At 39.3% G+C, this 22,483-nt stretch overlaps 1 pseudogene across 1 annotated transcript in view; it reads right to left on the minus strand.

Moving 5' to 3' along the window:
* Window positions 1–38: 38 nt before the first annotated feature.
* Window positions 39–22,483, minus strand: part of LOC308352171 (olfactory receptor 7A10-like) — a 40,548-nt pseudogene continuing 18,103 nt past the window's right edge. Inside the window, exon 2 of the transcript in view lies at window positions 39–1,033. The product of the transcript in view is annotated as an olfactory receptor 7A10-like (transcript). The remainder of the gene's footprint in view (window positions 1,034–22,483) is intronic.

Raw genomic sequence — 22,483 nt, forward strand, 5'->3', positions numbered from 1 at the left:
TAAACTGCAGATTGTATTTCAATGAACAGATACAAAAATCATGATCTAGATCTTCTAGGGTCTTGAACCCTAATACACACACCTTCATCTTGAAACAAAGGATACTTATATGTAGAGATTGTCTCTCTGCTAAAGAGCTTTCTTAGGGTCAGCTTTATGTCTCTGTTCCTCAGACTATAGATGAAGGGGTTCAGCATGGGGGTGACCACCATGTACATCACTGAAGTTATGGCCGTTGTCCTCGAGTTTTGTGAAGCAGCAGAACTAAGATACACTCCCAAATCCTGTACCATAGAATAAAGAGACAACTGAGAGGTGAGATCCATATGTGGAAAATGCTTTATACTTGCCCCCAGAAGATGAAATTTTCAAAATAGAGGTTACAATTCTAGAGTAAGATAAAAGGATACCAATGAGTGGAATAAAACCCAGAAGCCCACTTGTAAGATAAATTGCCAGGTTACTGAAGAAGGTACCAGAACAAGCAAGCTGAATCACCTGATTAAGTTCACAAAAAAGGTGAGGGATTTCTAACTGCGTACAAAAAGACAACTGAAAAACCATTAAGTCATGTAATAGAGAGTCCAGAACACTCAAAACCCAGCATGCCAGAAGCAGGTTACCACAAAACTTGGGGTTCATGATAACCATGTAACACAGTGGGTGACAGATGGCCAAACTGGTCACAGGCCATCACTGTCAAAAGAAAGTTGTCTAATCCCGCAAAAAGCATGAAAAATATATCTGGCTGAGGCAGCCTACATAGGTGATCACTTTACTCTGTGTCTGGATGTTCAGCAGCATCTTGGCAATGGTGGTGGAAGTGAAAGAGATGTCTACAAAGGACAGGTTGGAGAGGAAGAAGTACATGGGTGTGTGGAGGCGAGAGTCTGTGACAATGGCCAGGATGATGAGCAGGTTTCCACTGCAGATGACCAAGTATATGGACAGGAACTGCCACAGGAGCAGTGGCTGCAGTTCCCCCTCCTCTGAAAGTCCCAGAAAGATAAATTCTGAAACAACAGTTGGATTTCTTTATTCCATGGTACTGCTGAAAACAGCTGGAACAGAGAAAAGAGCATTATGAAGTCACAAACAGTGAGCACAGAATTAAAAGAAATGCTATGACTGGGGTTCCTGAGGGGCTCAATCGGTTCAGCAACCAACTCTTGATTTCAGCTCAGGTCATGGTCTCCTGGTGGTGAGTTCAAGCCCCACATTGGACTCTTCTGGGAGCAGAGACTATGTCAGATTCTCTTCCTCCCCTTCTCCACTCTGCCCATTTGTTCTCTCTCTCTCTCATCTATTCTATTTGAGAGAGAGAGAGAGAGAGAGAGATGCTGAGATTTGTCTGGTGAAATTTTTGTTTTCGAATTCCTTCGCTCATTAATTCTTATACACAACCTACCAATCTAGAATAATTAGCTAAAAATTTCAAGGACCTCAAAAGCTCCATGTATTCCATGATACTGAAAAAATTGCACTCCTGAATTGAAACATTTACCCAAAGCAAAGCTGTCCTCTATAGATTTCCTGAGATGTTTTCTGTTCACTTAACAAATATTTTAACCAGTTATCTTGTGGCAAGCATTGTTGAAAGCATTGTAAAGTAGTGATATCTGTTTGACCTTAAGAAGATTGAGTCTAAGATGTGTGTGTGTGTGTGTCATAGGGAGCAATAAAATATTAATGAATGAGGAAATGACATTTCGAGTGGTGGTTATCAATAATAAGTAAAATAATGTACTTCCTAAAGTGAAGCGAAAACTTTCCATTGTATCTTCTCTGATAACAGGATTTTGAGCAGGAAACCTGAGGCTAGTGGATTCATGAACCATGCACATAATTTTGAGAAAAACAATTAAGGCAGAGAAAGAGCCTGTGCAAACAGCCTTAGACAAGAGCTCACCAAAACCATATGGCAACATCAAAGAGAAAGCTCAATGGGAAAAAGCTGACAGCCTTCCCTTTGAGATCAGGAACACAATAAGGATGCACACTCTCACCACTCTTGTTCAACATAGTATTAGAAGTCCTAGCAACAGTAATCAGACAACCAAGAGAAGAGGTATTGAAATTGGGAAGGAAGAAGTCGAACTCTCTCTCTTCACAGATGACATGATACTTTATAGGGAAAACCCCAAAGTCTCCACCCCCAAATGACTAGAACTCATACAGCAATTCAGTAATCTGGCAGAATACAAAATCAATGTACAAAAATCAGTTGTTTTCTTATACACCAACAATGAAAATACAGAAAGGGAAATTAGGGAATCAATTCCATTTATTATAGCACCAAGAACCATAAGATGCCTGGGAATAAACCTAACCAAAGAGGTAAGGGATCTGTACTCAAGGAGCTACACAACACTCATGAAAGATATTGAAGAAGAGACAAAAAGATGGAAGACCATGAAATGCTCATGGATTGGAAGAATAAACATTGTTAAAATGCCTATACTGCCTAGAGCAATCTATATGTTCAATACCATTCCAATAAAAATTCCATGGGCATTTTTCAAAGAGCTGGAGAAAACAATCCTAAAATTTCTATGGAATCAGAAGAGACCCCGAATTGCTAAGGAAATGTTGAAACACAAAAATAAAACTGGGGGCATCATGCTGTCTGATTTCAAGCTTTACTACAAAGCTGTGATCACCAAAACAGCATGGTACTGGCATAAAAACAGACACATAGACCAGTGGAACAGTGTAGAGAGCCCAGATATGGACCCTCAACTCTATGCTCAAATAATCGACAAAACAGGAAAAAAAAATACAGTGGAAAAAAGACAGTCTCTTCAATAAATCGTGCTGGGAAAACTGGACAGCTCTATGTAGAAGAATGAAACTCGACCACTCTCTTACACCGTACACAAAGATAAACTCGAAATGGATAAAAGACCTCAACGTGAGACCGGAATCCATCAGAATCCTCGAGGAGAACATAGGCAGTATCCTCTTTGATATCAGCCACAGCAACTTCTTTCAAGATATGTCTCCAAAGGCGAAGGAAACAAAAGCGAAAATGAACTTTTGGGACTTCATCAAGATCAAAAGCTTCTGCACAGCAAAGGAAACAGTCAACAAAACAAAGAGGCAACCCACGGAATGGGAGAAGATATTTGCAAATGACAGTACAGACAAATGGTTGATATCCAGGATCTATAAAGAACTCCTCCAACTCAACACACACAAAACAGACAATCATATCCAAAAATGGGCAGAAGATATGAACAGACACTTCTCCAATGAAGACATACAAATGGCTACCGGACACATGAAAAAATCTTCATCATCACTAGCCATCAGGGAGATTCAAATCAAAACCACATTGAGATACCACCTTACACCAGTTAGAATGGCCAAAATTAGCAAGACAGGAAACAACGTGTGTTGGAGAGGATGTGGAGAAAGGGGAACCCTCTTACACTGTTGGTGGGAATGCAAGTTGGTGCAGCCACTTTGGAGAACAGTGTGGAGATTCTTCAAGAAGTTAACAATAGAGCTTCCCTCTGACCCTGCAATTGCACTGCTGGGTATTTACCCCAAAGATACAGATGGAGTGAAAAGAAGGGCCATCTGTACCCCAATGTTTAAAGCAGCAATGGCCACGGTCGCCAAACTGTAGAAAGAACCAAGATGCCCTTCAACGGATGAATGGATAAGGAAGATGTGGTCCATATACACTATGGAGTATTATGCCTCCATCAGAAAGGACGAATACCCAACTTTTGTAGCAACATGGACAGGACTGGAAGAGATTATGCTGAGTGAAATAAGTCAAGCAGAGACAGCCAATTATCATGTGGTTTCACTTATTTGTGGAGCATAACAAATAACATGGAGAACATGGGGAGATGGAGAGGAGAAGGGAGTTGACGAAAATTGGAAGGGGTGGTGAACCATGAGAGACTATGGACTCTGAAAACAACCTGAGGGTTTTGAAGGGGCGGGGGGTGGGAGGGTGGGGCAACCAGGTGGTGGGTATTGGGGAGGGCACAGATTGCATGGAGCACTGGGTGTGGTGAAAAAACAATGAATACTGTTACACTGAAAAGAAATAAAAAATTTTAAAATATTTTAAAAAAAGGTGAACTCTCTTACGTTGTTGGTGGGAATGCAAGTTGGTATAGCCACTTTGGAGAACAGTGTGAATATTTTTCAAAAAATTAAAAATAGAGCTTCCCTATGACCCTGCAATTGCACAACTGGGTATTTACTCCATAGATACAGATGTGTTGAAAAGGGCCATCAGTACCCCAATGTTCATAGCAACAATGGCCACAATTGCCAAACTGTGTAAAGAGCCATGATGTCCTTCAACAGACGAATGGATAAAAAAGATATGGTCCATATATATACAGTGGAATATTATGACTCCATCAGAAAGGATGAAGCCCAATTTTTGTATAAACATGGATGGGACTGGAGGAGATTATGCTGAATGATATAAATTGGGCGGAGAAAATCAATAATCATATGGTTTCACTTGCATGTAGACCATAAGGAATAACATGGAGGACATTAGGAGAAGGAAATGAAAAGTGAATTGGGAGAAATCGTAGGTGGATACGAACCATGAGAGACTGTGGACTCTGAGAAACAAACTGCGGGTTTTGGAAGGGAGGCGGGTGTGGGGATGCATGAGCCTGGTAGTGGTTGTTAAGGAGGACACATGTTGCATGGAGCACTGGTGTGGTGCATAAACAATGACTCTTGGAACACTGAAAAATTAAAATAAAATTTAAAAATAGAAATGCAGGGAAATGGGAAGTGGGAAGGGGAGGTGAACCATGAGAGACTATGGACTCTGAAAAACAACCTGAGGGTTTTGAAGGGGCGTGGGGTGGGAGGGTGGGGGAACCAGGTGGTGGGTATTAGGGAGGGCACAGATTGCATGGAGCACTGGGTGTGGTGAAAAAACAATGAATACTGTTACACTGAAAATAAATAAAAAATTTAATTTAAAAAAATAGAAATGCAGAAGAAAAAGTTGCTTCTTATGTATGAAAAATTAGAGGCTGAAGTATGTAAAAGGTAAATTTCAGATTATTCCTTTGAATTGATATAAAGATCGTGATCTAGGTCTTCTAGGGTTTTGAGACCTATGACCCAAGCTGTCATCTTGAAACAAATGATCCTTCTCTGCAGAGAATGTCTTTCTACTAAAAAGCCTTCTTAGGGCCAGCTTTATGTCTCTGTTCCTCAGACCATAGATGAAGAGGTTCAACATGGGCATGACCAATGTGTATGTCACTGAGACTATGGTAGTTTTGTGAAGAGGCAGAGCAAGTAAATTGGATATTCTTATAAAGTTTGCTGAAAAGTGAAGGATTTCCAACTCTGTGAAAAAAGAGAGTCATAAAATCAGTAAGTCATGTAATAGAGAAAGACTCCCAAGTTGGCAGAAGAGTGGGGAACTCTGTTTCTACCAGTCCCCTGAATTTAGCTATAAATCTACCAAGCCACTCTGAACACCCAAAAATTCAGTCCCTGAATTTAACTAGAAATCTAACAAGCCACTCTGAACACCCACAAAATCAGCCTTAGATGTAAGATTATACACATCTGGGTCTCCACGGGGGCAGAGGATCATCAATCGAGAGGTGCAAAGGACTGAGTTGTGATTACATGGATAGATATTGGAGGATAAAGAGTAGGAGGGCAGGAACCACCAGAAGCTACCCACTGGAAAGTAATATCCCAGGGTAAAAGTGTCCTGTGCCTTGGCACCCAGTGATGGCTTGGAGGCCATTGGTGGTGAGACCAGAAGGGACTGATAACAGGGCTCAAACAGAACACAGGGATTAAGGGGCAAGTGTTGAGATCACAAACTGAACATCCAAGAAAACAAATAATCAAGTCAAAAAAATGGGCAGAAGATATAAACAGACACTTCTCCAATGAAGACATACAAATGGCTAACAGACACATAAAAAACTGTTCATCATCATTAGCCATCAGGGAAATTCAAATAAAAACCACATTGAAGAGAGACAAGATGGCGGGGAAGTAGGAGGAGGCGCCTTTTCAACCTGCACCCTAAAGTGAGCTGATTACCTACCAAAGAACTCCGATCACCCATGAAATCAGCCTGAGATCAGAATTATACACGTCTGGATCTCTACGGGGGCCAGAAGACGCCAGTGGGCAGGTAAAGTGGAGTGGGAACGTCGGACTGATATCGGAAGATAAACAAAAGGGGGAGGGAGCCACCAGAGGCGACCGACTGGAAAATAATACCCCAATACGAGAGTGCCCGGCATCTGGGGTCCAGCATTAACTTGGAGTCTTGTTGAAAGCACTCAAAAGAGCAAAGACTCGCGCGGGGAAATTGTGGGAATCGGGGCGGATAGGGATAGGGGCTTAAGTCCCCAGACCCAGGGCAGCATCCCCTGGCGCTGAGCCGGAGAGTGCGGCGGAGAAACCTGGTCTTTGTCCCGGAGCCGCCAGTGCGCCCGAGAACGGGTGGAGTCCGGCTCCCGTGAGGGACTGGGAGCCACACCAGACGGCAGAACGCGCACCTTACTGGAGATGCGTGCGTGCCTCAACCTCCCCTGAGAGAGGTGCACGAACGCCCAGCCTGGTGTTCTGGGACCCACGCGGTGATAGACCCACGCGGCGATAGAGCCGATAGAGCTGGAGGCGCCGCGCCCCAAAAAATCCCCTGGGAGAGGTGCGAGCAAGCCCTGAGCTCTCAGCCCCAGCCAGCGGGAAAATCTCAGTGTGCGATTGCTGCTTGGAACCTCTCTGGCGGTCTGGAGCTGCCCAGACAGCCACAGCTGCCTTGGTTTTGCGTACAAGCAGGAGATCCTGCGTCCCCAGGGACCGCGACTCAGAACCTGCTCTGCCAGCGGCCCAGCGGCTGCAGCACCTGCAGGGGAGCAGACTGAGGCTTCTCTCTGAGAGGGAGGTTGGGGTGCAGTTTTCTTTCCTCTAAACCTCCCAAAACCATCAAAAGCTGTCAAGGCGAGAGAAAAGAAGTGAACAAACATAAAAACCTCCAGAGAACAAAAACCTGAAAAAAACGTTTTTCTCAGAGCCCACCCCCTTGAGGGGGTCGGGAGGACTTAACTCAGGGAACATCATTGACTGAAAACCCACGTGGCAGCCCCCTCCCCCAGAAAACAAATCAGGAAAAAAAAAAAAAAAAAGACTACAAGAGAACAACCACCACTACTTCATAGATACAACTTTTATTTTTAATTCTTTCCCACTATTCTGGTTCATTTTTTTTTCTTTTTTTATATAGATAATTTTTTAACCTATTTACCATCACAGTGAGATGTCCAGTACATCAAATTCCATGATAAACTTCTAACCTGAATTTTTTTGATACATACACATGTGTTTTTCTTTTGCTTTTCTATTTTCTTAATTTTTAAAAAATTTTTTAATTTAGTTTAGTCCAGTTTATTCCTTTTTTATTTTTATTTTCTAATAGTCATATAGAGTTAAACTTCAAGGTAACCCCCTTTCTCCAAGCAATGCTACCCCTATAGGTGAACCAATTTTTAATCCCCCTTTTTCTTAGGAAAGTTGAGTCCTTTAACAAAGATATCAAGATACATCCAGGAAGAATCAAAATAACCTTCCTCGCCCACACCGAGAATCTATAACCATGCTCCCATCTTTTTCTTCAGCCAGTGTCTCTGTGTATTTATGTTTGTCTGGATAGTATATAAATCTTATACTTGGGGTTCTTCTTGACGAGGCTCCTCCTTTTTTTTGCTTATATATATATATATTTTCTCTCGTCATATACTTTTATCAGTCTTTTTGTTTGTCTGTTTTTGTTTGTATACGTCATAAACCTTACCCTGGGGCCCATTTGGGCTGAACCTTCACTTTTATCTTCCCTTTTTTTCCTGTCTCTCTCTCTCCCTCTTTTTTCTTTTTCTTTTCTTTTTTCTCTCATTTGGGTGGGGAATCCTGAGTGCTCAGAAGCGTTCCAGGGTGCACCTTGACTGCACCACGGTCAATACACCCAGCTACATCTGTCCAGTCATCTCTCACCAAAATGACTAGGAGGAGGAATCCCCAACAGAAGAAAAATACAGAGGATGGGCCTTCTGCAACAGAGCTAACGGCTATCAACATAGACAATATGTCAGAAAGAGAATTCAGGCTAACAATTATCCAGGCAATAGCTAGGTTGGAGAAAGCTATGGATGACCAAACAGAATTGATTAGGGCAGAATTGAAAGCGACCAGAGAGGAGGTTCATAATGTTAGGGCAGAGCTGAAGGCCACCAGGGATGAGGTTCACAACGCTCTCAATGAGTTCCAATCTAATCTAAATTCTCTAAAAGCTAGGGTAACTGAGACAGAAGATAGAATTAGTGATCTGGAGGACAAACAAATAGAGAGAAAGGATCAGGAGGAAGCCTGGAACAAACAGCTTAGAAGCCACGAAAACAGAATCAGGGAAATAAATGATGCCATGAAACGTTCCAACGTCAGAATTATTGGAATCCCTGAAGGGGAGGAGAAAGAAAGAAGTCTAGAAGATATAGTGGAACAAATTTTTCATGAAAATTTTCCCAACCTTGCGAATGGAACAAGTGTTCATGTACTAGAAGTAGAAAGGTCCCCCCCCAAGATTATAAATTCAAAAAAAACATCCAGGCACCTCATAGTAAAATTGAGGAATCATAATTGTAGATACAATCTCTTGAAAGCCGCTAGGACAAAGAACCTCCTTACATACAGAGGAAAGCCCATCAGAATAATGTCAGACCTGTCCACAGAGACCTGGCAAGCCAGAAAGGGCTGGCAAGATATATTCAGGGCACTAAATGAGAAGAACATGCAGCCAAGAATACTTTATCCAGCAAGACTGACATTCAAAATGGATGGAGAGATAAAGAGTTTCCAAGACCGGCAAGGCTTGAAAGACTATGCAACCACCAAGCCGACACTGCAGGAAATATTAAAGGGGGTTCTATAAAAGAGGAAAAATCCTAAGAATAGCATTGAACAGAAATATAGAGACAATCGACAGAAAGAAAGACTTCAAAGATAACACAATGTCAATAAAAACGTATCTCTCAATAATCACTCTCAATGTGAATGGCCTAAATGCACCCATAAAACGACACAGGGTTGCAGATTGGATAAAACGACAGGACCCATCCATATGTTGTCTACAAGAGACCCATTTTGAACCTAAAGATACACCCAGACTGAAAGTGAAGGGATGGAGAAGCATCTTTCACGCCAATGGGCCTCAAAAGAAGGCTGGGGTAGCGATTCTCATATCAGATAAATTAGATTTTAAACTAAAGACGGTAGTCAGGGATACAGAAGGACACTACATCATTCTTAAAGGGACTATCCACCAAGATGATCTAACAATTGTAAATATCTATGCCCCCAATATGGGAGCAGCCAATTACATAAGAAAACTATTAATCAAGATAAAGAGTCATATTGATATGAATACACTAATAGTAGGAGATCTTAACACGCCTCTCTCAGAAATAGACAGATCATCGAAGCAGAAAATCAATAAAGAAATAAGAGCATTGAATGACACATTGGACCAGATGGACCTCATAGATATATACAGAACATTCCACCCTAAAACAACAGAATACTCATTCTTCTCAAGTGCACATGGAACCTTCTCCAGAATAGACCACATACTGGGTCACAAATCAGGGCTCAACCGATACCAAAAGACTGAGATGATTCCCTGCATATTCTCAGATCACAATGCTTTGAAACTGGAGCTCAATCACAAGGAAAAGTTCAGAAGGAACTCAAATACCTGGAAGCTAAAGACCACCTTGCTTAAGAATGCTTGGATCAACCAGGAGATCAAAGAAGAACTTAAACAATTTATGGAAACCAATGAGAACGAAGACACTTCACTCCAAAACCTATGGGATACAGCAAAGGCGGTCCTAAGGGGGAAATTCATAGCCATCCAAGCCTCCCTCAAAAAAATTGAAAAATCCAGAATACACCAGCTGTCTCTACACCTTAAAGAACTGGAGAATCAACAACAAATCAAACCAACTCCACACGTAAGAAGGGAAATAATCAAGATTAGAGCAGAGATCAACGAGGTAGAAACCAGAGATACAGTAGAACGTATCAACGAAACTAGAAGCTGGTTTTTTGAAAGAATCAATAAGATCGATAAACCATTGGCCACACTAATCCAAAAGAAAAGAGAGAAAGCCCAAATTAATAAAATTATGAATGAAAAGGGAGAGATCACAACTAACACCAAGGAAGTAGAAACAATCATCAGAAGCTATTATCAACAGTTATATGCCAATAAGCTAAGCAACCTAGATGAAATGGATGCATTCCTGGAAAACTATAAACTCCCAAAATTGAACCAGGAAGAAATTGACAACCTGAATAGACCGATATCTAGTAACGAGATTGAAGCAGTGATCAAAAACCTCCCAAAAAACAAGAGCCCAGGACCTGACGGATTCCCTGGGGAATTCTATCAAACTTTCAAAGAAGAAATAATACCTATTCTCCTGAAGCTGTTTCAAAAAATTGAAGCAGAAGGAAAACTTCCAGACTCTTTTTATGAAGCCACCATCACCCTGATCCCCAAACCAGGCAAAGACCCTACCAAAAAGGAGAATTTCAGACCGATATCACTGATGAATATGGATGCTAAGATTCTCAACAAGATCCTAGCAAACAGGATCCAACAGCACATTAAAAAGATTATCCACCATGACCAGGTAGGATTCATCCCTGGGTTACAAGGATGGTTCAACATTCGCAAATCAATCAATGTGATAGAACAAATCAATAAGAGAAGAGAGAAGAACCACATGATCCTCTCCATTGATGCAGAAAAAGCTTTTGACAAAATCCAGCATCCGTTCCTGATTAAAACGCTTCAAAGTATAGGGATAGAGGGAACATTCCTGAACTTCATCAAATCTATCTATGAAAAACCCACAGCAAATATCATCCTCAATGGGAAAAAGCTTGCAGCCTTCCCATTGAGATCAGGAACACGACAAGGATGCCCACTCTCACCACTCTTGTTCAACATAGTATTAGAAGTCCTAGCAACAGCAATCAGACAACAAAGAGAAATAAAAGGTATCCAAATTGGCAAGGAAGAAGTCAAACTCTCTCTCTTCGCAGATGACATGATTCTTTATATGGAAAACCCAAAAGACTCCACCTCCAAACTACTAGAACTCATACAGCAATTCAGTAATGTAGCAGGATACAAAGTCAATGTCCAGAAATCAGTGGCTTTCTTATACACTAACAATGAAAATTCAGAAAGGCAAATTAGAGAATCGATTCCATTTACTATAGCACCAAAAACCATAAGATACCTCGGAATAAACCTAACCAAAGAGGTTAAAGACCTGTACTCGAGGAACTACAGAACACTCCTAAAAGAAATTGAAGAAGATACAAAAAGATGGAAGACCATTCCATGCTCTTGGATGGGAAGAATAAACATCGTTAAAATGTCTATACTGCCCAGAGCAATCTATACTTTTAATGCCATTCCAATCAAAATTCCACCAGTATTTTTCAAAGAGCTGGAGCAAATAATACTAAAATTTGTATGGAATCAGAAGAGACCCCGAATTGCTAAGGAAATGTTGAAAAACAAAAATAAAACTGGTGGCATCACGTTACCTGATTTCAAGCTTTACTACAAAGCTGTGATCACCAAGACAGCATGGTACTGGCATAAAAACAGACACATGGACCAGTGGAACAGAGTAGAGAGCCCAGATATGGACCCTCAACTCTATGGTCAAATAATCTTTGACAAAACAGGAAAAAATATCCAGTGGAAAAAAGACAGTCTCTTCAATAAATGGTGCTGGGAAAACTGGACAGCTATATGTAGAAGAATGAAACTTGACCATTCTCTTACACCGTACACAAAGATAAACTCGAAATGGATAAAAGACCTCAACGTGAGACAGGAATCCATCAGAATCCTCGAGGAGAACATAGGGAGTAACCTCTTTGATATCAGCCATAGCAACTTCTTTCAAGATATGTCTCCAAAGGTGAAGGAAATAAAGGCAAAGATGAACTTCTGGGACTTCATCAAGATAAAAAGCTTCTGCACAGCAAAAGAAACAGTCATCAAAACAAAGAGGCAACCCACGGAATGGGAGAAGATATTTGCAAATGACAGTACAGATAAAAGGTTGATATCCAGGATCTATAAAGAACTCCTCAAACTCAACACACACAAAACAGATAATCATATTAAAAAATGGGCAGAAGATATGAACAGACACTTCTCCAATGAAGACATACAAATGGCTACCAGACACATGAAAAAATGTTCATCATCACTAGCCATCAGGGAGATTCAAATCAAAACCACATTGAGATACCACCTTACACCAGTTAGAATGGCCAAAATTAGCAAGACAGGAAACAACGTGTGTTGGAGAGGATGTGGAGAAAGGGGAACCCTCTTACACTGTTGGTGGGAATGCAAACTGGTGCAGCCACTTTGGAGAACAGTGTGGAGATTCCTCAGGAAATTAAAAATAGAGCTTCCCTATGACCCTGCAATTGCACTGCTGGGTATTTACCCCAAAGATACAGATGTAGTGAAAAGAAGGGCCATCTGTACCCCAATGTTTATAGCAGCAATGGCCACGGTCGCCAAACTGTGGAAAGAACCAAGATGCCCTTCAACGGATGAATGGATAAGGAAGATGTGGTCCATATACACTATGGAGTATTATGCCTCCATCAGAAAGGACGAATACCCAACTTTTGTAGCAACATGGACAGGACTGGAAGAGATTATGCTGAGTGAAATAAGTCAAACAGAGAAAGTCAAGTATCATATGGTTTCACTTATTGGTGGAGCATATCAAATAATATAGAGGACAAGGGTAGATGGAGAGGAGAAGGGAGTTGAGGGAAATTGGAAGGGGAGGTGAACCATGAGAGACTATGGACTCTGAAAAACAACCTGAGGGTTTTGAAGGGGCGGGGTGGGAGGGTGGGGGAACCAGGTGGTGGGTATTAGGGAGGGCACAGATTGCATGGAGCACTGGGTGTGGTGAAAAAACAATGAATACTGTTACGCTGAAAATAAATAAAAAATTAAAAAAAAAAAAAAAAAAAAAAAAAAAAAAAAACCACATTGAGATGCCACCTTATACCAGTTAGAATGGCAAAAATTAACAAGGCAAGAAACAACAAATGTTGGAAAGGATGTGGAAAAAGCAGAACCTTCTTACATTGTCGGAGAGAATACAAGTTGATGTAGCCATTTGGAAAACAGTATGGAGTATTCTCAAAAAAATTAAAAATAGACCTACCCTATGACCCAGCAATTTCACTACTGGGTATTTACACCAAAGATATAGATGTAATGAAAAGAAGGGCCATATGCATCCCAATGTTCATAACAACAACTTCCACAACCATGGCAAGAGTTGAGATACCCTTCAACAGACGAATGGATAAAAATGTGGTCCATATACACAATGACATATTGGTCAGCCATCAAAAAGGATGAATACCCAAATTTTGCATCAACATGCAAAATGTTGGGTGGAAAGAAGAAAGGATGGGATGAAGGGGATACACTAAGTGAAATAAGCAGAGAAAGTGAATTATCATATGGTTTCACTTATTTGTGGAAAATATAGAACAGCGTGAAGGACATTAGGAAAAGGAAGGGAAAAGTGAAGGGAAGGTGAAACCAGAGGGGGTGAAAAACCATAAGAGACTATGAACTACGGGAAACAAACTGAGGGGTTTTGAGGGTATGGGAGTAGGGGGATGGGTTAACCCAGTGGTATTGAGGAGGGTATGTATTGCATGGAGCAATGGGTGTTACACGCAAACTATGAATCATGGAACACTACATCAAAAACAAATGTACTGTATCATGAATAACATAACATAATAAAAATAAATTAAAGATACGGTTTTTTAAATTTTTTTTCAGTGTTCCAAGATTCATTGTTTATGCATCACACCCAGTGCTCCATGCAATACATACCGTTCTTAATACTCACCACCAGGCTATTCCATCCCCCCACCTCCCTCCCCTCTAAAACCCTCAGTTTGTTTTTCTGAGTCCATGGTGTCTCATGCTTCATCTCCCCCTCGATTTACCACAATTCGCTCTTCCTTTCCTTCTCCTAATGTCCTCCATGTTATTCCTTATGCTCCACAAGTAAATGAAACCATATAATTGATTTTTATAAATAAATAAATATTCTGCTCTCAGAAAAGTGGAACATAATTCCTCACTCCTTAAGTGTGGGCTGCACATGGTAACTGCCTTACAAAGACTCCAGTTTGAGAAGGGGAAAAGAGAATATTTATAGTAAGGAAACATAACAAGCACTTAGCCAGGTAACAGTCAGTGCCACAGTGAACAGTGACAAGATATATTAGTATTATGTACCTTGGATATGTGGTCTTCCTCCACAAAACCCATAGCCCCTGCCAGATCATGAGAAAAGCATCAGACAAATCCAAATCAAGGGACATTTTATAAAATACTCGACAGTACTCCTCAAAATTTAAGTTTACTAAAACACGGTAAGTCTGAGAAACAGTCACATCTAAAAGGAGCCAAGAAGAAAGGATGACTAACTGTAATGCACTACCCTGGATGGAAGATAAAAATAAGAGAAATTGGGTGTGGAATTGATGGGGACTGTCTATCTTTACAATTTTTCTGTGAGTTTAGAACTGTTTGCAAAGTTAAAAAAATTTAATGATAAAAATTAATATCAGTGAAATGTAACTGTCTTAGAGACAGCAATCTCTGAACTTGACTCCAGTGTCCATTATACACCTGTTGTAAAGCTCACATTCTTTATCCATAAAATCAGAATGAGAATTCCAACTTCATAGTTATGAGAGAATTAAAATAATGAATAAAAATGGAGCATAACAAATAATATGGAGGACAAGGTAGATGGAGAGGAGAAGGGAGTTGAGGGAAATTGGAAGGGGAGGTGAACCATGAGAGACTATGGACTCTGAAAAACAGCCTGAGGGTTTTGAAGGGGCGGGGGGTGGGAGGTTGGGGGAACCAGGTGGTGGGTATTAAGGAGGGCACGGATTGCATGGAGCACTGGGTGTGGTGAAAAAACAATGAATACTGTTACGCTGAAAAGAAATAAAAATTTTAAAAAAATGTCCATGTATGCCTACTATTAATCAGTGAACTTTTGGACACACTCTTTCAATGTCTCACACATTTGTTCTCCACCTCCCATGACTACCTCCAATGTGTTATTTTCACTCCTGTTCTCTGTATGACATTAACTACCAGCAATTCTCTGTTCCTTGCATTGGCCTGGGTCATCTTTCCACATACTGAGTCCTACCATGAACATAATCTACTGTAAACTCTGACTTGAATCCACTAATTTTAGAATGAAGAATTAATCCAATAATGAATATGTAAGGTCTTGTTATCTGGCTGCTACTTAGCCCAATTCACATTTCACTCTTTGTCCTCTGTCCTCATTATTGGTCAGGTATTAAGAACTACATCAAAAACTAATAATGTATTATATGTCAGCTAATTGAACATAATAAAAAAAGAACTATGAAAACTTTCCTAACCAAACTTTTATAGCCTAATTAATCCCCACGTCTGTTTCCCTACCACCTCATCCCTTTTCTTCACTGGAAGAATTCCACTCCCACTTTTGGGCTTGGAAAAAGTTAAAAATATAAACTTGTCTATGAAGCCTTCACTCACCTCCCCAGAAAGAGTTGAGTACTTTTGGATCCACTTCACCAGGAGTCAATGCCACATCAGGATATTTTCTTTATTTGTTTTCCTTTTTTAAGTATAAGCCCCATGAGAGAAGAAATGATGTCTAACGCTTTCCTTCAATCCAAGAACATAGTTTAGTGCCTAACATGCAGTAATTACTGAATAAATATTCATTAAACAACTAAAAGTACAAATGGCAGAAAGAGGTTTAACAGGCATTTCCATCAATGGGAGAGAAAGGAGAAGCAGCAAAATAAGAAGAAATGCTATTGAGGAAGGAAGCCCCAATGATTTGAGAGCCAAAACTAGAGGAGACAGATTGAGGATAACAATTTTTTACTATATACAGAATCTTTGTCCAGAACCATGGATGGTAACTTGGCAGAGCTTTGTATCATTAAATTTTCCTTTACTTGTCATCCCTGTTGACTCCCTCCAAAGTTCCTATCAATAAAATGAGTTCCTTGTGCTACACCATACATCCTCCAATGTCTGTAAAGATGCTGTGGCTCACCTATATATTATCAAGTAACAGCTGAGCTCAGTGATCCAGTTTCTTTCTTAGATAAGGGATGAAGCGGGAGACTGCTCTCAGCAAGGGCAGCAAAATGGAACTACTCATGAGCATCCAAAGGAATGCACACAACCTTACACAGGTTCACCACTACATTTTTATCATTATACCCATGTTGATTAGTTGGTAATTGGGAAAAAATAAAGGAAAAGTCGTCGTTATCAAGGGGGCATTAGGAGAAAGGCCTATAAAATGGTTTCACAGGCAAAAGCCCTGGGAATATCTATACATGCTGGGGAAGGGGGGGTGGTCACAAGATGCAGAGACTGGTCATCATCTTTTTAGATTTCTGTGTAGAAGGAAACAGGTTCCGGGATTAAGAGTACATTTATCATGATGAGCATAGAGTAATTATATAGAATTGTTGAATCACTATACTGTACACCTAAAACTAATATAACACTGTATATTAATTATATGGGCTTTTAAAAAAAAGAACTAATTCTCGAAATGAAAAAAGAAAGGAACAGGTTCTGTTATGAGACTGGCTCATACACAGTGCTCAAAGTTTATTTCATAATATTGCACATCATATAACAATATATAAGTGTATTCAAGGAATACGCTATTAGCTATAAAGATGACTATACAGTCTAAATCAATGAGAAAGGTTATATTCATGTTAACCCCTTACAGCAAATTGAATATGATCTTTGGTAGATTTCTACACTGTGAATGGGAAACACAAAGATTTATGTGTACATATTGCAAAAGAATCCAATATGTTTGGGGATATTAGCATAGAAGAGGGAAAACTTTTGTGAGGAGGAACCACTTATTTTCGGTTCTGTTGTAAATGGAATTGATTCCTTAATTTCTCTGTCTTCCGTCACATTGTTAGTATATAGAAATGCAACTGATTTATGTGCATTGGTTTTGTATCCTGCCACGTTGTTGAATTGCTATATGAGTTCTAGCAATTTTGGGGTGGAGTCTTTTGGGTTTTCCACATAAAGTATCTGTGAAGAGAGAGCATTTGACTTCTTAGCTAATTTGAATGCCTTTTGTTTCTTTTTGTTGTCTGATTGCTGAGGCTAAGACTTCTAGTACTATGCTGAACAAAAGTGGTAGGAGTGGTCATCCTTGTTATGTTCCTGACCTTAAAGGGAAAATTCTCAGTTTTTCCCCATTGGGAATGATAGAGTATACTACAACCCAGTAATTGCACTACTGGGTATTTACCCCAAAGATACAGATGTAGTGAAAAGAATGGCCATCTCTACCCCAATGTAGGGGTAGCAGCAATGTCCACAGTCACCAAACTGTGGAAGGAACCGAGATGCCCTTCAACAGACGAATAGATAAAGATGTGGTCCATATTATAATGGAATATTACTTAGCCATCAGAAAGGATGAATATCCAATGTTTGCATCGGCAGGGTTGGACCTGGAAGAGATTATGCTAAGTGAAATAAGTCAAGCAGAGAAAGACAATTATCATATGGTTTCACTCACATATGGAGCATAAGGACCACAGGATAAGGGAGGGAAAACTGAAAGGGAAGAAATCAGAGAGGGAGACAAACCATGAGAGACTCTGGACTCCAGGAAACAAACTGAGCATTTTAGAGGGGAGCGGGCTGGGGGATGGATGAACCTGACAGTGGGTATTAAGGAGGGCACGAATTGCATAGAGCAATGGGTGTTATACAGAAATAATGAATCTTGGAACACTACATCAAAAACTAATGATGTATTATATGATGACTAACATAACGATAATAAATAAATAAATAAATAAATAATAAAACCTCCAAACCAAAAAAAAATTAAAATTAAAAATTAAAACTTTAAAACTCTATATTATTTGTTATGCTCCACCAATAAGTGAAACCATATGATACTTGACTTTCTCTGTTTGACTTATTTCACTCAGCATAATCTCTCTCATGGAAGGAAACATATAGAAAAATCTTTGAAACATTAGTCTCTGCAATCATTTCTTGGATACGACACCAAAAGCACAAGCAACAACAACAAAAATACATACATAGGACTACACAAAACTTAAAAACTCTGTGCATCAAAGAACACAATCAACAGAATGAAAAAGCAATCTGAAATAGAAGGAAATATTTGCAAATCATATATCTGATAAGGAGTTAATATTCAGAACACACAAGGACTCCAACAACACGACAACAACAAAAAGCAAATAACCCAATTTTAAAATGGACAAAGGAAATGAATAGACATTTCTACAAGATTATAATGACCAACCAACAGGCATATGTAAAGATACTCAACATCACTGATCATGAGAGAAATGCAAATCAAAACTGCAAAGAGATATCACCTCATACATCCTCAGTGAAGATATAGAGAAATTGGAACACTGGTGCCTTGTTGCTGGAAACATAAAAAGGTTCAGCCACTACAGAAAATGGTAATTCCCAGCAATTCCTCAAAATATTCAAAATGGAATTATTATATGATCTAAAAATCCTTCCAGTCCCATCCGTGTTGCTACAAAAGTTGGGTATTCATCTGGGAATATATCCAAAAAAATTGAATGCAGGATTTTGAAGATATTTCTGCATGTCCATGCTCATAGTAACATGATTCACATTAGGTAAGAGATGGAAGGAATCCAAATGTCAATTAATGGATAAACAAAACGGTGTATAAAAATGCAATGGGAAAAAAATGCAATGGAATATTACCCAGTCTTAAAAAGGAAGGAAAACTCTGTCAGATGCTAAAGCATGGATGAGCCCTGAGGATATTATCGTAAGTGAAATAAGGGAGCTGCAAAAAGACAAAGATTGCATGATCCCACTTATATGTGGTATCTAAAATAGTCAAATTCATAGAAAGAGAAGATAAGATGGTGATTTCCAGGGTGCTAGGAGAGGGGATAATGGGGAGTTGTTGTTTAACGGGTTGAGAATTTCAGTTTTACAAGATGAAAAAGTTCTGGAGATCCTTTGAACAACACCATAAATATATAGAATACAAATGAATTGTAAACTTTAAAAATGTTAAAAAGGTAAGAAAAAAATGTATCAAGTTGTGTATTTTAAATATATGAAGTTTATTGTATATCAATAATACCTCAATAAAGCTGCTATAAAAAGATATAACCACAAAATGAAATGTTACTAAACTGGGCTTTATTAAGATGGAGAATTTCTTCTATTCATGAGAAAGAGATAGTTTACAATACCAATATCCTCCAAAGGGCTCCAGAATATACGAAGAACTTCCAGGAACAGAAAAGAAATGCAACCAAAATAAGAGTGGGGAAAAGATTTGAGTTTCACAAAGGAGGCTATGCAAATGATCAGTATGTGTAACATCATTAGTCATCAAAAAAATGCAAATAAAAACCACGAGGAACCCTCAATGGGAAGAAGTTTCCTGTATTTAATCTGAAAACAGAAAAAGGCCACTAATGGGAAAAAATGGTGAAATCGAGACAAAGTCTGTAGTGAACAGTAACATACTTCTCACGGTTTTAATTTCCTATTCATAGCAAATGTGTCATAATTATGTTAGATGCTAACATAGGAAAAGCTGAGTGAAGAGCATATGGGAATTCTCTATATTACTCGTGCAACTTTTCTAGAAATCTATAATTATTCCAAAATAATGTCTATAATTTAGAAATTATAAAAATGAGAAAGCACTACACACCCTCTACATACCTGCTGGGATAGCTAAAATTTTAATGAAGAAAAATAGTAAGCATTATGGAAGATGTGGACACTGAAACTCCTGCAGTGATCATGGAAATATAAACTGATAGGAACACTTTAGAAAAGTGTTTAGCAATGTTACCCAATTATATGTAACATGTATCCATCCATGTGAGCCATCATTTCATTCTTATGAATCTCCAAAAATTGAGTGCATGAGTGCATCAAAAATGTACAGGAATGTTTATGGAAGCTTGATTTATAATAAAAAAAAACACGAGATAATCCAAACGATCATGAACAGTAAAATGAATAAATAAATTGTAGGGTTTTTATACAATCGGATACTACCCAGCAATAAAAAACAGCAAACTGGGGTGCCTGGGTGGCTCAGTCAGTTAACCACCCATCTTCCGCTCAGGTCGTGATCTCAGGATCCTGGGATGTAGTCCCGCATTGGGATCCCTACTGAGCAGGGAGGGAGCTTCTCCCCCTCCCTCTGCCACTCCCCATGCTTGTGCTCTTTTGAATGCTCTCTTTATTTCAAATAAATAAGTAAAATATTTAAAAAAAAGGTTTAAAAATAGGGAACACTAATCTCTGGTCTCAGAAATCAAATAGGAGTGACTTTAGTGGAAAAAGAAAAAGAGAAATTGGATATATTTCTTAGAAATCATAATTCATTAAAATTAATCCAAAAAAGTATAGAAAATTTACAGCCCTATCATTTTTAACAGCTTTATGGAGGTATAACTGACAAATAAAATGTGTATATATCTAACATATACAATGTGATGTTTTGATACAGGTATACATTGTGGGTATACATTGTGAAATGATCACCACAATTAAGCTAATTAACATATACATAACTCACATTGTTCTTTTTTCTTTGGTGAAAAAATCATTGTCTCCTCTATGAGCAAATTTCTAGAACACAATGCAGTGTTGTTGACTATACTTGCTATGCTGTACATTAGATCACCAGGATTTACTCACCCACATAACTGAAGCCCTATAAACTTTGACAAGCATTTCTCTTTTGTCCTTCCCTCCAGCCCCTGCTAACCACTTGCCTACTTCCTGCTTCTCAGAGATCAAAATTTTTAAATTCCACATATAAGTGAAATCATACAGTATCTGTCTTTCTGTGTCTGGCTTACTTCACTTAGCATATTGTCCTCCAGGTTCACAAATATTGTTAAAAATTAAAGGATTTCCTTCAACTCTAAAGCTGAACAATATTCCATTATGTGTGTGTGTGTGTGTGTGTGTGTGTGAGTGCGTGTACAAACAATTATACATATATTTTTATGTATCCATATTTTCTTTATCCATTTATCAAACGATGGACACATGGTTGTTTCCATATCTCCATTATTGTGAGTCATGCTGCAATAAACATGGCAGTACAGATACCTCTTTGAGATACTGACTTAATTTCCTTTGGATACATATGCAAAAATTAGATTGCTGAATTGTATGGTAGCTATACATTTTTCAAATTTCTATGCAATTTTCCATAAAACCTGTACCAATTTATATTCCCACCAATAGTGCACCAGGGTTCTTTTTTCTCTGAATTTTCTCTGACAAATGTTATCATTTGTCTTTATTATTTTTATTTTTTAATATCTTTTCAGTGTTCCAGAATTCATTGTTTATGCACCACACCCAGTGTTCCATGCAATATGTGCCCTCCATAATACCCACCACCAGGCTCACCCAATCTCCCACCTCCCTCTTCTCCCAAACCCTCAGTTTGTTTCTCAGAGTCCACAGTCCCTCATGGTTCATCTCCCCCTTCAATTTCCCCCAACTCCCTTCTTCTCTCCAGCTCCCCAAGTCCTCCATAAGCAAAACCATATGATAATTGACTCTCTCTTCTTGACTTATTTCACTCATAAACCCCTCCAGTCCCATCCTTGTTGATACAAAAGTTGGGTATCCATCTTTGCTGATGGAGGCATAATACTCTAAGTATATATGGACCATATCTTCTCTATCCATTCGTCTGTTGAAGGGCATCTTGGTTCTTTCCACAATTTAGTTATTATGGACATTGCTGCTATGAACATTATGGTGCCTATGGCCCTTCTTTTCACTATATCTGTGGAAGATATCTCTTTTTTTTTTGAAGATTTTATTTATTTATTTGACAGATCACAAGTAGGCAGAGAGGCAGGCAGAGAGAGAGAGGGGGAAGCAGGCTCCCTGCTGAGCAGAGAGCTCAATGCGGGACTCAATCCCAGGACCCTGAGATCATGACCTGAGCTGAAGGCAGAGGCTTTAACCCACTGAGCCACCCAGGTGCCCCACTGTTTTCACTTTATAACCAGTCATTTTCACTTGGTGTGAATACAAGCTGGTATTTTCTCAGTAATCTTTGGTAATGGCTTGGATTTCTTAAAACAATAAGTCAAATCTCATGTATTTAATATATATACTGAGTGATGAATATGTGCCTATTTTGGAAATGTCCTAAAAACTCATTTACAGAGATGTTTTCTCCAGTCATGTGAATCAACT

Source organism: Martes martes, assembly GCF_963455335.1.
Source record: "Martes martes genome assembly, chromosome: 1".
Taxonomy (NCBI): Eukaryota; Metazoa; Chordata; class Mammalia; order Carnivora; family Mustelidae; genus Martes; species Martes martes.